The 12,839-nt window shown below is 34.1% G+C and overlaps 1 protein-coding gene across 2 annotated transcripts in view; it reads right to left on the bottom strand.

Moving 5' to 3' along the window:
• The window catches only part of LOC116560909 (bifunctional heparan sulfate N-deacetylase/N-sulfotransferase 4), a 285,389-nt gene that overhangs the window by 248,149 nt on the left and 24,401 nt on the right, over window positions 1–12,839 (bottom strand). The gene's annotated exons all lie outside the window — the stretch shown is intronic.

Below are 12,839 nucleotides of genomic sequence, written 5' to 3'. Positions count from 1 at the left end.
ATAAGTAAGCTTTAACAAAGAATGTCAGGTGCCATAAAACTGTCCTACAGAACTGATAAATATTACACACATATAAAATTAGGAAATTAGAATACAGAACCCAATTTTATTTTGCCTAAACATCCATAGGTATATAGGAACATGTATTGATATCATTTTCTACCTAATCACACCATAAAAAGAATATAAGTAAAAAAGTACGTTTTAACAAAGAATGTCACTTACCGTAAAGCTATTCTACAGAACTGATAAACATTATATACATATAAAATTAGGAAATCAAGAAATCAGGAGCTTAGTGCAATGAAACATGCTCTTAGGTATCTGCTTGAGTGTCTGGTATTACCAGCTGACTGAATAACTCTGTCTTAGGTTTAGAGTATTTACAAGTTTTTCTCTGTAACAATATATCCTGTATCTGGACTCACAAGGAGCCACGTGGCCCTCTTCAGCATTACAGCCCAGATACACAGGATTCCTCCTTATTCATTCAAGGGGAGGTATCCTCAGGTCCCTTTAATGAAACAAGGGACAGAAAACTTAGGTGAAAAGAACATTGACTTGTTATTCTCAAAGCATGTTTCTTAATTTTGCCTACTCCTGTAATAAAAATTAAAACTCTTACCCGTTGTCAATTTTTATCCAAGAATCAGATGTTCTATTTCTCTACCACTTCCTTTAGTTCAAAAGTAAATGAATGTAGAATGCATTTGTATTACCTTGTTCTTACATTGCTCTAAAGAAACACCTGAGACTGGAAAATGTATAAAGAAAAATGTTTTAATTGGCTCACAGTTCTGCAGGCCTTACAGGAAGCATAGCAACTTCTGCTTCTGGGGAGATCTCAGGAAGCTTCCATTCATGGTAGAAGGCAAAGGTGGAGCTAGATGTCTCACACGGTGGAAGCAGGAGCAAAAGAGAGAGTGTGGGCTCAGAAGACAGGAAGATGAGGATATGTTTGGAACTTCCTAGAGACTGGTTTTAAATGGTAGTGACCAAAATGCTGACAGTGATATGGACAGTGAAATACAGGCTGAGGAGATCAAAGATGGAAATAAGGAACTTACTGGAGGCTGGAGAAAAGGTCACTTTTTGTTATGCCTTAGCAAACAACGTGGCTACATTGTGGCCCTGCCCTATGGATCTGAGGAAGTTTGAGCTTGAATGTGATGATTTAGGGTATCTGGTGGAAGAAATTTCTAGGCAGCAAAGCATTCAGGAATTGACCTGGCTTTTTCTAACAAACTATACTGGGATACAAGAGCAAAGAAGTGACCTAAAGTCAGAACTGATATTTAAAAGAGAAGCAGAACCATGAGGCAATTAAAACTCGTTTCTTTGTAAATTACCCAGTTGCAGCTATTTCTTTATAGCCATTTGAGAATGAACTAACACAGCATTAAAAAAAATCCTAGACTGCTTCATCACAAATGTGCATAATTTTCCATTATTATTATGTTTTTCTTCTTTTTTCTATGATTCTGAGTTTTATGAATTACTTTTTATACAAGTTTTCTTCATTCCCCTCCAAACTGTTAGAGCACTTAAATAATTTTCAATTTCTCAATTTGCCAAGCTTTCCCTACGATAACTATCTTGGGTGAAAATAGTTCATGGTATCAATGTGTAATATATATATTTAAGATGTGTATTATTGATACACATAAAGAATTAAATTAGCTGTTTATAATGAGCAGTATGGTCTACCATACTGTGTATATTTTACAATTTCTGTATTTTTTAATTTGGGGATCTGAGCGATTAATGGTTACTAATGATAACTGAAAACATTTTAGATTAAATGATTAAACATTATAATGTTTTGTCACTACATTTTATTTTACATTTCTATGTTTTAAAATAGTTAACCTCATTAGAAATTTACATTTAAAAAACCTACATGAAGTTGAAATGCTTGTTTTTGTCAAAAAATAACTTTTGAACGTTTTCAAAAAATTTAAAGTTTACATCACATACTGTAAATATTTTAATTCTTCAGATTCCAAATATATAAATGGACTTATTTTTTCCCTGTGAAACATATTGCACCAGTTTGAAAAGTCTCTCCAGTTATTTCACATTAACTTTAAAAACAAATGAATGCCACATGTTGGGGACTTATTAATACTCTATTCAAAAAAATTATTTATTTAATTATTTTTTTTATTTTGAGATGGAGGCATGCACCACCACACCAGGTAAATTTTTGTATTTTTAATAGCGATGGGGTTTCACCATGTTGGCCAGGCTGGTCTCAAACTCCTAACCTCAGGTGATCCACCAGCCTTAGCCTCCCATAATGCTGGGATTATAGGAGTGAGCCACTGCACCCAGCCAAATGAAATTCTTTAAGATAATTGTCTGCTTTCCAAAAATATTTGAAAAATCAGTTCTCTTTAACAAAATTGGATTGCATTTTACTAAAAATAAATGGAATACGGCAACAAAAAGGCTTTGGTTTGGTATGAAATATATAAGCCAATTATAATATGCCATCTACTTTTATGTATGCTTTAAAACGTTCATATATAAATTTTTAAATTAAAACATTTATATATATATATATATATACACTTACATATGTAGTGTGTAGTGTGTGTGTCATAATATTGAAATTAAAAGATATTTGGCAATTGTCAAAGGAGATTTTTAATCTTATATCAGCTCCTTGATTTCTCGAAGCTCACATTTTTAATTTAAAAAATCCATTTAAACAAACATAAAATCAGATCCACCCCATTCACACCACTCCCCCAAATAACCCAATATGAGCAGATGTCTACTTACATACTTTGGAGAACCGATTAGTATTTTAGAAATAAATGTAATCAGAAGACTTGGAGATAAATTAAATGTATACTTTTTAAAATCTTTACTTCTTCTGACATTAAAAATGTGATTTTTATTTTTGAATACTCGAAGGAGAACATGATGGTTTTGCATATTTAGAATATCTCATCCTAATGCAATAGTGGAAAAGACATTAAAAAAAAAAAAAAACATATGGGGCAAGAATCTGCCAACCCAAAGAATAAATAAAATTTAAATGTGACATTTATTTAACAGTAATATGTTCAGGTTTAGGAGAATGATATATACATATTACCACCATGGAAGACATATTTGTTTCAATGTAGGTGTTTTAGCAAAAGGAGTTATCCTTCCCATTCAATTCTCTCAGTTTTCTTTCCCTAGCAAAACTGGCCAGTGGAGATGAGGAAGCCTGGATCGTAAAACATGATACACCATAAATGTTTGCTATGTCTCACGCCTGAACTAAGAAATTGTATTATGACATCGTTTGAGATGCCAAAGAGTTGTAGTCTGTTATTCTTTGAATCTCCTACCTACTGCTATGACCCTTAACATGGTGTGGGAAAAGGCATGCAGGAGTATGGATAGGGAGAACAACCAACATACGAATCTTATGTTGTTACCATAAGTCAAATAAGACAATTGAGGTTATTTTTCAAAGAGCACAGAAAAAAAATATTTCAGGATAATAACGAAGAATGTTAAAATGCTTCCACAATGGTATAAAATACAGGACATCTGTTTTTAAGTAGTTTAAGGTAATACACTAAAATGTTTATTTTACCTTAATTAGTGTCTTCTTCAGGAAGACCCTGGGGCAAGTTAGCAACAAACAGAAACATTTGGGAGCTTTCTATTCCCCACTTTCCCCTTACATGGTGACATTGACTTTTCATTATAGAAAGAATGGACAAATATGTAGATTACTGAGTAAATTGCATCTATGGAAAAATTATTTTTATTAACCACCAAACCAAGTAAGCAAGTTAAATAGGCTTTGGTCCCAATTCTTCTAAATCTGACGTTCCATGTTTGAATAAATCTATAGTTAAAAATTCGGAAAGATGGGTTTGATGACCCCTGCACAGGCTTTGTTGAGAAAAAGAGGGAGGCTTTTGTAGGTGTTGCCTTTCTTGTTCTCACTTTTGTTTTTCTGTCTTTACCTTTCATCCTTCCAAGTGTGGCTTATCACCTAGGTAGTACTGGAGTAAATATCTCCTAGAATCTTTTACTCTCTTTCAAGATTAGAAAATATTACATGCAGATATTAACATTTTTGTTTCATTTATCTGTTATAAGATTGCTTTTGACATTTTCACAATGTGTTTAGAGATTCTCTAAAATACAGATTGTAATGTTCATTTGCCCATAATCATTGCAAACTTCTAGTAATCTATAGTAGCAGCAGAGATGTGAGTTAGTAAACAAAGCAATTATAGGTACTACTGTAGTTACTGCTAATTTTTTGAAAGACAGATATACAAAAGTAAGGTATATACCAAATCACATTGTATATGCATGTGGTTGTTTCTTTGCTAAAAGTGATCTGATGAACTGTACAGATCATTAAAGAGGTTCATGAAAATTCAACTAAAATTGAAAACAATAGCAACAACATTTACCAGCATTTAATAAATGGCTACTACTTGCTGGTAACTATGCTACATTCTTTGTATTCATCATCCTGTTTATTCTTTAAGGGTCTATTTTTAAAATGACAAAATTGAACTTTAGAAGGTTTAAAAACAGACCTAAGATTAAACTACTAATGATTTATGATGCTCGGATTCTACAATTGTACTGTTGAGACAAAACAAAAATTAAGGGAAGCCAAGAACTTAGCAATCAGCAAAATTAAATAATTTAACTGCATATCAGCAAATTTTCTTTCAATTTTAAAAGTTCAGACATTCAAAGCCAAAAATGTCTACCAAAAATGAAGAACGACTGTGGAGGTGAATTGAATTGATTTAAAAGCAGCTGTATTGTAAGTTGGAATGACTTAACTATTTGCAATAATTTCACCAACCTTGGCTTTTTGGGATAGCTCTGGGAAAAACAGTTAATTACGTACCTTGTTTTCACATGCTTCATCAGTTTTTTTGTTTGCTTTTAGGAATCATAATAAATTAGCTCATATTTTATATTAATGAAAGAAAATTTTTAATTAAAGCTGTTACACAGGGTGGGCATTGTGGCTCAAACTTGTAATTCCAGCACTTTGGGAGTCTGAGACTGAAGGATTGCTTGAGTTCAGGAGTTTGAGATTAGCCTAGACAACAAAGCAAGATCTTGTCTCAACACAAAAAAATTAAAAAAAAAAAAAAAAAAAACATTAGCCAGGTGTGGTGGTGTAAACCTGTAGTGCCTGCCACTTGGGAGGCTGAGGCTAGGGGGATACCTTGAGCCCAGAAGTTCAAGATTGCAGTGAGCTATGATTGCACCACTGCACTCCAGGCTGGGTAACAGAGGGATACCTTATCTGAAAACAGGTAAAACCTCCAAAACACAAAGGCTAATATATAAACATTTAACTTTTTGTTCATATACACTAATTGCACCAGTGCTTCTTTGGGGTGAATTCCAAAATTTGTAACCATCTGAAATGGTTTGGCTGTGTCCCCACCCAAATCTCATCTTAAATTGTAGTTCCCAGAATTCCCATGTGTTGTTGGAGGGACTTGGTGGGAGATAATTGAATCATGGGGTTGTTTATCTCCATGCTGTTCTTATGATAGTGAGTTCTCATGAGATTTGGTGGTTTTATAAGGAGCTTTCCCTCTTTGCTCAGCATTCATTGTTTCTCACCACCCTATGAAGAGATATCTTCTACCATGATTGTAGCGTTCCTGAGGACTCCCCAGCCATGAGGAACTGTGAGTCAATTAAACCTCTTTTCTTTATAAATAATCCAGTATCAGGCGTTTCTTCATAGAAGTATGGGAATGGACTAATACACTAAATAAGTATCATGGAGAGTGAAGTACTGCTGTAAAGACCCTAAAAACGTGGAAACAACTTTGGAACTAGGTAACAGGCAGAGGTTGGAACAGTTTGGAAGACTCAGAAAAAGACAGGAAGATAAGAGAAAGTTTGGAACTTCCTAGAGATTTGTTGAATGGCTTTGACCAAAATGTTAATAGTGATATGAGCAATGAAGTCCAGGCTGAGGTGATCTCAAATGGTGTTGAGGAATGTGTTGGGAACTGGAATAAAGGTGATTCTTGCTATGCTCTAGCAAAGAGACTGGGCCCTGCCCTAGAGAGATGAGGAACTTTGAACTTGAGAGAGTTTATTTAGGGTATCTGGTGAAAGAAATTTCTAAGTGGCAAAGCATTCAAGAGAAAGAAAAACATAAAGATTTGCAAAATTTGTAGCCTGATAATGCAGTAGAAAAGAAAATCTAATTTTCTGGGAAAAATTCAGGCCAGCTGCAGAAATCTGCATAAGTAAGAAGGAGTAGAATGTTAATCACCAAGACAATAGGGAAATGTCTTCAGGGCATGTCAGAAACCTTCCTGGCAGAACCCCTTCCATCACAGGCCAGAAGGCCTAAGAGGAAAAAATAGTTTCATGTACCAGGTACAGGGCCCTCCTGCTGTGTGCAGGCTGGGATTTGGTGCCCTGTGCCTCAGCCACTCCAGCTGTGGATAAAAGGGGCCAACACACAGCTCTGACTATTGCTTCAGAGGGTGAAACTCCCAAGCCTTGGTGGCTTTCATGTGGCATTGGGCCTGTTGGTACACATAAATCAAGGATTGAGGTTTGGGAGCCCCACCTAGATTTCAGAGGATGTACAGAAATGTCTGGATGTCCAGGCAAAAGTTTGCTGCAGGGGCAAAGCCTTCATGTAGAACCTCTGCGAGGGCAGTGTGGAAGGGAAATGTGTGGTTGGAGACCCCTTCCCACCATAGTCCCCACGCAGCACTGCCTAGTGAGAAGAGGGCCACCGTCCCCTAGACCACAGGGTGGTAAATCCACCAACAGCTTGCATTGTGTACCTGAAAAAGCCACAGACAATACCAATTGTGAAAGCAGATGGGAAGGGGTTGTACCCTGAAAAGCTACAGAGGCGGAGCTTCCCAAGAGGGCTGTGGGAGCCCACCTCTTGCATTAACATGACCTGGATGTGAGACATGGAGTCAAAAGAGATCATTTTGGAACTTTAAGGCTTAATGACTGCCTTCTGGATTTCAGACTTTTATGGGACTTGTAGCCCCCTTTTTGGGCCAAATTCTCCCATTTGGAATGGAAATATATACCCAATGCCTGTAGCCCCATTGTATCTAGGAAGTAAATAACTTGCTTTTGATTATACAGGCCCATAGGCAGAAGGGACTTGCCTTGTCTCATATGAGACTTTGGACTTGGACATTTGGGTTAATGCTGGAATGAGTTAAGACTTTGGGAGACTGTTGGAAGGGCATGATTGCATTTTAAAATGTGAGGACATGGCATTTGGGAGGAGCAAGGGGCATGCTAGTGTGGTTTGGCTCTGTGCTCCCAACCAAATCTCATCTTGAATTTTAATTCTCATAATTCCCACATATCATAGAAGGGACTTTGTGAAATGTAATTAAATCATGGGGATGATTACCCCCATGCTATTCTCATGATATTGAGTGAGTTCTCAGGAAATCTTACTGTTTTATAAGGTGCTTTTTCCCCTTTGCTTAGCACTAATTCTCTCTCCTGCCACCCTGTAATAAGATGCCTTTTGCCATGATTGTAAGTTTTCTGAGGCCTCCCCATTCATGTAGAACTGTAAGTCAATTAAACCTCTTTTATTTACAAATTACCCAGTCTTGGATATTTCTTCATAGTAATGTGAGAATGGGTTAGTACCTCATCTTTCAAGAAAGATGCAGTATTTGCAAATTATAGGCCATCAACATCTAAGTGAAAATGAAGGAGACCAGAATAGAAATGTTGTCATACTTCAGGTACAGCAGAGGTAAGCATTGCTTTATGAAACTTTATGTTAGGGTATCTGTCTATGCAGTGTGTATGTATTTGGTTACCAATGTAAAAATATTGCTTACTCTGGGTCATAGTCAAAAGTGTTTGAGGAGTGCTATTCAATAGGGCACAGCTAATTCAAATTATTTAATCTGGTTTTAAGAAAATTATAAATATCATAAAGGTTTTAGCTAAAGATCAATGCAGTCTCTTATGATTCTGAGTTGTTTTGGAAAATATTCCATAATGATTAAATAGTACTCGAGACTATGAAATGGTTGATATCACATGGTTAGTCCCATAGAATTCCTTTCAGCTTCCAGTTAAAAAAAAAATTGTGATATTATTTTCAGTAGCAACTATTGTTACATAAATCATAATTTTTTCAAAATAGAGGTAAAAAGTAATGTGTAATTATTATATTTAATCAAAATCAAAGTAGTATGCCCAGTTTATAATTTTCTGCAGAAATAATCTTTTCCATACCCATGAATAACCAGTTGATTATCACCTAACTTCCATACGCTTCATATTTTTTTGATTTCAGTGACATAATATAAATGTATTTTAGTCCCCAAAGTGTGCATTTTTACCAGTATAAACTCCTAAAAGTGTCATTTCAAACATAATGATAACATTACTACCATAATATTATATTGTAACATAATATTATACTAGGTACATAGCTCTGAGCTATCAGCTACATTCATACTTCAAAAGATTATGAAGTCAACTCAGTAAATAGAAGAGTAAATGTCAGGCAATTTCTTTTATCGCCATTTCCTGCAGAGACATGTATACTGCCTACTTTCTTGTTCTTGTTTTTTAAAGAAAATAAATGACATGATTTTTTAAAGTAAATAGTCAAATTTATTAAAACCAACTACAAATTTCTATGCATGCATCTTGTTTATTAGAAAAACATAGTGATTTTACAAATAAGGAAACTTTTATATGAATATTTGTTCTGCTTTTCCATATAAGATTTAGATAGAGCAGTAGGAATGCTACCTGTGGCCAAGTTGAGAGGTCTGGTAATCAATCATTGCTTGGAACTTTGTATTTATATTTACAGCTAAGATTTAATCATTGAATTTCACCCTTATACTACTAAAATAATAATCAGATCCCCAGAATGTACAGGCCAGAATTAAACAATTTTTGAATAAGTAGATCTGTCCTCAGGGTTTCTGACATTCAGACAATTTCCTCAGTACCTTAGGATGACTTTGGGATAAATCTGTGACTCTGTCTCATTTTGTATGGATTTGGTGGTAATACTTACAATGGGACTTATATAATCAAACTGAAACCAGACCGGCTATCTAAAATTCAGTTCAATCTTGGATTTTCTCCTATTTTATCTCTTGTACAAGAAGCCAAGCCTTTTACCTGACATCCATTCAGCAAACACATATATTAACTTTTATTAAAAGCCTATGTACCAGGTACCTCTGCAAATTCAAACACTTCTTTTATTATATCAAAAACATCTAAATTATTTTGTTTTAATCTGTTCTGTTTCTTCCCTTTCCTATTTCCCTTTCATCTCTGGAAATATTTGTCCTGTTTTTTTCTTTTCTTATATTTTTCCTTGACAGTGGGTGGTTTTAAAGGTACTGACTTATCCTTATGCTAACGGATTTCATGTGAAAAGGGCGGACGTTAATCTGCTAATCTATGTAACAATGTCGTTATTTCCTATCTTGATTTTTTTTTCACTCCATATAAACAATTTATATGGAAGCTACAGAAGATGACTGAGGAAATATAATATCATGGTATGTTTTCCTGTTTAGATATAATGTTATTAACTATTTTCTTTCAAAAGTAAACTTTTTTTCTGTAAATTATGTCACCTACAAGGATGATGTGAAAAATGCTTTAGAAACTCAAATCCTTTTTTTCTTAACAAAATGTATGTATATTTTATACTTGAAAGCATTATAAATTTAGAAAATCCATAATATTAGAAGTACAGTGAACATTAACCAATTCTCATTTCGATTTCTATATTTTTCTGTATAATGTGTTGTTTATAGTTTAAAATATAATTTTTATCTTATTTTTGCACTTACAATTAATACAGTTATAATAAAAGGGAAATGTGATTAAGACATCTTTCAAACATATATCATTCTTTAATTTCTGTTTCCTCAACTTATAATATTTTGATGATTTCAATAACTTTATAAGCCAGGGACCCCTCTCCCTAGCTCCACAATCTTCTACTCTAAGAAGAAACAGACAGTAAAGGTTGAACTGGCTCAAAATCATGCAGGGAGCCAAGCTGACTCCTTCCCACTAACGTTTTCCAAACCTGAAAAATTCTCACTGTCCTTACCTGACTCCTGATTCCATAGATAATGTGTATCTCTTCTAAAGTTAATCATTTTTTTAAAATTTTGCCTCCACCTATTTTCTAGAACTTCAACCTCTCTTTTCTGGGGACTTTTAAAAAACTAGTATAATGCTTTCTGAGTAACTGACCACGAACAGCATCTAAATAGGTTTTGTTTGTAATCATAACCTTGTTTTGTTTTGTTTTGTTTTTAGAGAAGGAGTTTCGCTCTTGTTCCCCAGGCTGAAATTCAATGTCACGACCTCGGTTCATTGCAACCTCTGCTTCCTGGGTTTAAGCAATTCTCCTGCCTCGGCCTCCCGAGTAGCTGGGATTACAGATGCCCTCATCCACACCTGGCTAATTTTGTGTGTTTGTTTTTAGTAGAGATGGGGTTTCACCATGTTAGCCAGGCTTATCTCAAACTTCTGACTTCAGGTGATCCACCTGCCTCGACCTCCCAATGTGCTGGGATTACAGGTGCGAATCACCATGCCCCGCCAATTATAATCTTTAGATATCTGTATGGTTTCAGTCTCTACCACTTCCTCACTATTCCTAGTTTCTGGGTTCTGTGTTTATTTTAGTTTGAGATTCCAGGTATCATTTTGTTAACAAGTTTTGTTCATGCCCATATTAATAACATTTTCTGTCACATTCACCCCCATCCCAATCTAAGCAACTGCCCTAATTTTTCTCTTTAGCTTCAGAGTCAAGCTTTTTGAAAGTTTACTGTTATAAAATTTCTTATCTTGTCATTACTACACTTTATGTGTTGAACCATTTACAGTTTTGGAATGGCCCAGGTTATCTCTTTTATCTTTAAGTCTAGTCAGTTATTATTCATTTTTAGAAAGATTCAGCTTGGGTAACACTACGTCAAAAAAGTCACCCCTGGCATTACAGAAGTTAGTTTAACGAGTGTGTCTCCACTATGCTCTCATAGTACAGCCCGTAACACAGACATTTCAATTGAGTAATTATCCATAGATTTCCACCAAGGCAGGAGCTGTGATTTATTCAGAGCTGTATCTTCTGTACTTTGTAAATTTCCTGCTATGTTGTGCACAAAACAATTATGCCAAAACAACAACAACATACTTACATTCTGCATATATTCACTTTCTTTGTCTACCCCAAGGTACAACTCAAATGCTCTCTTCTCCAGACACCTGTTGGGAAAGGTGGTGGAGGATAGAAGAAGTCTGAACTTCAGCATCTTCATTTTCCAAATGAAGGATGTAAAATGGTTTTTATTTTTATTTCCATGCATATACTCATCAGGGAAGATTTGGAAGGATACTTAACAAAATATTAATCATCTCTGTTTTGTACTTTTCCAAGTTATTTGAATTTTGCGAGAATCATGTGCTATCTTTATAAAAGCCCAAAAATGTAGGGAAAATGTTTTAAATGGATGAGTTTCATAACTGTAAGTTTACTTCAAAATATAAAATATTATAATCCTATGAATAACAAGCCTTTCCTAGTCATGCCTGCCACTGGCAGCCTTTCTTCTTCTAAATCTCTGAAGAACATGTTGTCCTTATTTTTTTTTATAATACCTTTGCTTTTTTACAGAACTTATTTATGTGTCTTCCCCAGAAGACTGTGGGTACATTTTCAATAGCCTAGTCTATATAGAAAGCTTCTCTTTTCACAATAAGCTACTTAGTTTATTTTTCTTCAAGCATAATCCAATACTAAATTAGACACAGAGTAGATTAGTAATAATCTTGAGTGAGTCAATTAAATTGATGTTCAATGTTATAACATTTTAATAGTTTTTTTTATTGGAACAATGATCTCAGAATCAAACCTAAAGTTTTGAAAACTGGAAAATTAATTGCACCAAATTATCTGTAAGTTTACTTACTATTAACCAGACCCATTTGTAGTCACAGGATATGTAGGTCTGAAGAAATCTGGATTGCATTAATATTGGTATATGTCCCTTCAGAATTTATGTTTTTATTTGTATTAATTTTATTTTATTTATTTATTTGGTAAGCACACAAAATTTGATTTACCCTTTTTACCAACCTTAAGTGTACCATGTAGTATTATCATTCCACATTATTTTAAAGTCCCAGCTTATCATTTTTAAATACAATGATAAAGATATTATTTCTATCTCAATCATTAATTTTCTTGTGTTATTTTTAGGAGACATTTTCTAATGAATTTTTTACTACTCAATCATTTCTCTTGTATTTCAGAGAAGGGAATATGTACTTTTACTAACAACAAAACCCTGCTATGAAATTACCTGTCCCAATATAATAGCCTACTGTACAGCATTATGTTCTTTATTTTAAAAAAATATTAAAAAATTATAATTACACCAAGTTTTTATTTTTGAAAAAGCCAAAATAATAACAGAAGATAACATATTATAAGACCTCTATATTTCCTAAAGTTGTAAAATATCCAAAACTAAAATAGAAAAGGATGTAATTAAATTACAAAAAGATAAAATAATAAAATGAAATAATTTATTCTCAATCTGATCACCATTTTTATAACAGAGGCCATAGAACAGATTCATTAATTATATTTGATACTTGTTTTTCTAGAATTAGGAAATAATATATTGGTATATCACGTTTATGTGAAAGGAGGAAATAAGAAATTTGCTTTTTTAAAATGGATATTTCTGAGCACGCTTTTGGTCTCCTAACTTTTTCAACACTAGAGGGCAATATACTCTTGCTTTTATTGCAAA

The sequence above is a fragment of the Sapajus apella genome, unplaced genomic scaffold, assembly GCF_009761245.1.
Source record: "Sapajus apella isolate SASKATOON/1434 unplaced genomic scaffold, GSC_monkey_1.0 scaffold27, whole genome shotgun sequence".
Classification (NCBI taxonomy): Eukaryota; Metazoa; Chordata; class Mammalia; order Primates; family Cebidae; genus Sapajus; species Sapajus apella.
Note: the sequence above shows the minus strand (reverse complement) of the source record. Positions and strands in the feature narration are given on the sequence as shown.